Raw genomic sequence first — 5,079 nt, forward strand, 5'->3', positions numbered from 1 at the left:
GGCACCTGGTGTCCAGTCAAGGTCAATCCACCACACACAGAAATGTCTAAAATGCACTGAGAAAGGGATCCCAGATAACACCAAACCAATGTTCCTTATTCTCTTCTTCCAGGGAGAAAGCACAACCCCACAACTACACTACAGGGAATTAGATGGGGGTGGGAGGGGAAGGTAACATAAATGCAGCTGTAAGTTGGCACAGAAGCTATCAAAATACAGAGGGCACTGAAAGCTAGACAACTATGTGGTCCTTATCAGCTGGGAAGTTCACTTACACCTCTCCTAAAATGTGACAAGAGTTGGTCCCTGATCTGTAGGTCTTGCAGAAAATACAGCCTGCAAACAAACTGGCTGGTGTTGCCCATTCTGGCTGTGCCTGCTTCCCTCCATCCACCAGGATCAATGCACTCTTCAAGTGAACTGAGCCAGAGCCTTCCCCATAGGCACCATATTCCCCACGGGGCTTTCTGCTCCAAAACAGAAAGCTCTCCCATGAACCTCTCTTGAGGTGCTGCAAAAAAACTGCCTTTATCCCCACCTCTGAAAAATGCATTTCATTTAAGACTGGTCTTAAGACTGTTGCTGGTTTTATTCTCATGTTTCTTCTCTTCACACACACAGTCATGTTTTGCTCATCCCTGACAACTGCTTTAGGACCAGAAATTTTTCCCAGTTTTTACCGAAAGAGGTGTCTGTCTATAACAATGAGTGAAAGCTGTTTTCTGGGACCACGGGAAGTTCACAGTATGAACAGTAGCATTTGGAAATGAAGTTCATCACTAAACAAATAAATCAAGTGGAATATAATTGGAAAGTGACAGGCAGGGAAAACAGGTTGGGTTAATGATGTTATGTCCTTACCAGGTCTTCACAAATAGGTGAGATTATCTATTCTCACTCACGTATGCCTTTGCTTGGAGAGTCAGGCATTATCGCAGCACGTAATTCCACCAAAAGCCCCACTGTCCAAAAGCACACGTTTCTCTTAAGCACTCAGACTTTTCTGTAGGAGACATGTGTTTTCCCCTGCAGTTTCGTGATGTTGTTTCCCACAAGGAGACAAAAAGCAGTATGACTGACCCTGCAGTGTAGCACGAATACACAGCTGGGTGTTACTGGCTTAGGGATTGTATTGCAAACAAAGGCTACAAACAGTGCCCTTCTACACAAATTGAACACGAAGGCAGCAGTTGGCGCCCTACTGAATTCCCAACAGCTCATGTCCCCCTTCATTTCCTGCAAGAGTGACTCAGATTGAAGCTGTTGAGTAACAAACCTACCCTACTCACCCACTTCATGGCCTTAACTGAGTAGGTGAAGAAAAACAGACAGAAGAGTGTGGACACAAAAATACACACCAGAGGAGCAATGCCATAAACCAAGGCAGCAGCAAAAAGTATCATGAGTAGATAAACCAGGAGGACTGCCAGTGAAGTACATCCTGATTTCTTTCAGTTGCTCTGACAGTTGTGCTTCATAAAACCCTATGAAACCAAATCCTGCAGTCCCGGTTCAGCTTTTGTGGAAGTAAGCTTGCCATTGACGTCAAAGACCACGTTACCTCATAAAGGACTGCAGGGCTACTTGCAGAGACATCACTCATTATTCACTGTGACTGCACGCTCTGTGTAGGAGTAACACATCTTCTTTCTCCCCTCACGCTCTCCTGTGGAAATTAAGAACAGTCTCCGGTGATGTAAGCCCATCTGCAAAATCAGTCCAGAGGTCAGACTGCTGCCCAATGCTACACTAGATTATACAGACACATACAAATAAACACTGCCTACTCTGTGATGTAGGAATAATACATTTAATTTCCAGTTACTGTGACAATTTCTCTTCTATATGCAATAAGGTTTCCTGTAGATTCAGTGAACTATCCTAAAGTGGGCAGCAGGCTCTGTTCACATTAATAGTCTGGTTGGCATGGGACAACTAGAGTGGCTTCAGGTTGCAGGTTTCTGTCTTTTTCCCTCTGCCAGCCGATGAAGCAGGCTCAATGTGTTGTGTACATGCTCTCCAGCTGCCACAGTTTACAGAAAACATTAAGAAAGAAGTACCCACAGGGTGTCTGCAGGAGGTATGCCTTCCATGCAGCATCCTTCTGCTGGGGTGAGAACGGCTGCCAGAGAAGGGAGGCGGAAAGCAAGAGGAGAAATAACCTTGGACCAGATGAAAACATGACAGTCAGTGCAAAAGAATTATTGCATGCCAGACTCAGTGAATTATTTGTCAGCAGAGTTACTGCAGGAAGACACATGTGCAAGAAATTTCAAGCACTAGATCAAGGGTTTGATCAAATAAACATAGACCCTATTAAGATGGTCTTCTGTATTCAGTTCAATATGCCAGCAGGGTTAACACAATATTCAAGAATAAACTAGAATGCATGGCAAAAATTAAGATGGGACCAGAGTTAGGTATAAGCAAAACTAGATTATAGTTTTCCCATAATATTTGGTCAGACCTTTATATAGTAATCTGTCTCTTAGCAAGCAAATGGATTTAAAATGCCAATAAGTTTAATTAAAGCAAGAATGTCAGAATCTAGCTTAAAATTGCCCTCATTAGAGATAAGAACCTGGGTTAATACTACAGCATTCTTGTCACACACCATTCAGCAGAAGTTACTAAAATAAACAGTGGAAGATTCACTGGATCTTTCATTTAGATTTACCACTTATAACTTGCTCTTACTGCCGACTTTCTGGCTAGAATTTGCACTCCAATGATAGTTGGAGTCAACCTAGTGTATCCAGAGTTGTTAGGTGTTACATCTTGGTTTGGCAAATCAGGTCATAAATTCTGTGCCATTCTTCATTGTACACACAGCACCCTAGTGGGTCATTGAGTCCAGTGCTGAAATCCAAGATCTTAATCAACTACCATGCCTCTACATGCTTTGGCATTTCTGGGGAAGGTAGAGGCCAGATGAAAATGTTCTGCAGACTACTCCCTTTCTGCACTTAATATTACTCAACTAATCAGCACTATGCCACAGTGACATACAAATCCATATAGAGTGACAAGATGTAGCTACTACAATCATAAAACTGGACTGAAGTACATATCACTGTAACTATTAATCATTATCCAATCACAAAAGTAAAAAGTAAAAAGTAAAAGCAAAGCTGACTGCTCCTTCCTCATTTCAAAAGAGCCCTTCTGTAACTTCAGCAACTGAACCTTCTGCTGGGAAGGCAGGGTCCAAGATTTGAAGCTCTGCTGGAATCTGTATGAGGAAAGCATCCCTTCACACAGCAGCGTATTTTAGCTCTGTCCTGCAAACTCTCTGAAAGGTGGCTCCACTGGCTATTTCACAACTGGCCCTGGTTGCCAGCTATATTCTCAGTTATGTTGCTGATCACATGCCCACTGATATCCTTTCCTTCTGCTTCAAGAGAACTAAAACTTGACAAGTTACAAGTTTCACTGGATTATTTTAATGATTTTCCTTGATGGCCCTCAAAATTCATTATCTTTGAATAACCTTTGCCAGCGACTGGAAATAATTGGTCTAACTCTTTTATCTTCACAGCAGCCTTTTATGTATGAGTAAACACTGTTGTCTTGTCTTTTCTCTGACTGAGCACATCTGACTGCCTGAGTTGTTCTCTTACCTCACAAACCCCTCTCATTTTCACAGCTCCTCTCTGTGCTGCTCTCTGCAAAGAACAGGGACCTGAGAGATACACAGGGGGTTTCCCTGTGGCAGGTTTGCTTGTTTCACTCTTTGCTGTCCTCTCAGTGTACTCTGATTTTCCCATCACCTTCTGGGCAGTGATTGTTGTGGCTTTGCCTCCACTTCTCTTCTGCAGATGTACGCCGGCACAGATCCTTACTACTGCCTACATTTCCTACCAGCTCTTCAGCTGCTCTCTCCCTGTTTCCTGGGCCTCATCTGGACAATTCTGATATCTACCCTTCCCTCCCTGCGAGACCACATCTGCTGTTGCATACAGAGTAAGGAACCATCAAATGTGGGGCAGAAAGGGAAGGAAGGGTGGAGGCGGGGGGGGGGGGTAGGTGCAGATTTCCACATTTTTCTAATAGTCTCCAAATTGAAAAAGAAACAAAAACAAAAACAAACACTGTCTGTAGCTGAGACTCCAGGACAGCCATCAAAGTGCTCTGCCATTACTAACCCTGCAGCACCACATCCAGACCCATTGTTGTCTCTGACCAGCTCTTGAGTTTCCTGGGCTTTATGAGCCTGGAAAAACAGACTTATCAATAGCTTATTCTGAATATAAATGAGTGGACAGGCACAGAGCCCAGGTACCTTATCTTTCCACCTGTATAAAAGCCAGTCTTCCAGCATCTTTTGTTTGCCACTAAATACTAAAAAACAAGGCACATCTCACTCTTAGTGGCAACATTTCTTAGCCAAACTGCTTGCTTTCCCCTGCTTCATCTCCCCTCTCTACATGTAACTCCCCTCGGTACAGTTTTTTCCTCTTTTTATCACATCCTTTTTTCACTTCTTATTTCAGGTGCTAATCCCACATGGATTCCTCCCTGAAAACAAAATCTGAGATGGAAAAGGTCATAGTACATCACTCATGCAGATGCTTGACCCTGGCCAGTGCCCAGCATTGTAGCTCCAAGGTGATATGCTGAACACTCCCCAAATGGTGACCCAAGTGACACAGACACACAGTCCAGGCAAAAAGGACCGAGTGGATCACTGAAAAAAATCCTGGAAGTATTCCTGAATGTTTGCACTGACCTCCAGAATAAACAGCCATCTCCCTGCAAGTTAAGCATTTTCATCAGTCAGAGGGTGTAGCTCAGTAACTGCTGTGACAGTGCCTGTGTGAACAAGTAAAGTGAATAAAAAAAGAAGTGAGCTTCACAGGGCCACTGTGAAGTATATAGCCTTCTACTGAGAGGGAAGCAAAACTGAAAATATTCTTGGGGAATGCCTGCTCTGCTCCATAGAGTTCTTTGTCCATCCCAGCTTTTGAGGGCTTTTGAGGAGAGGCAGTTCTGGAGGTGAGATACCACCACTCTGTACATCATCACTGCTGCAGCAGAAGTCTCTTGCAACACAGAGGGAGCAAGTCTGAGGTTTTGACA

General features: G+C 43.7%; 1 long non-coding RNA gene across 1 annotated transcript; it reads left to right on the top strand.

Moving 5' to 3' along the window:
• Window positions 1–1,616: 1,616 nt before the first annotated feature.
• On the top strand, window positions 1,617–4,818 carry LOC108500995. Its single transcript, XR_001876109.1, has 3 exons — window positions 1,617–1,725; window positions 3,819–3,963; window positions 4,494–4,818. It is a non-coding gene; the product is annotated as an uncharacterized LOC108500995 (long non-coding RNA).
• The last annotated feature ends 261 nt before the right edge of the window (window positions 4,819–5,079 follow it).

Source organism: Lepidothrix coronata, unplaced genomic scaffold (genome assembly GCF_001604755.1).
Source record: "Lepidothrix coronata isolate B3197 unplaced genomic scaffold, Lepidothrix_coronata-1.0 Scaffold98, whole genome shotgun sequence".
NCBI classification, from domain to species: domain Eukaryota; kingdom Metazoa; phylum Chordata; class Aves; order Passeriformes; family Pipridae; genus Lepidothrix; species Lepidothrix coronata.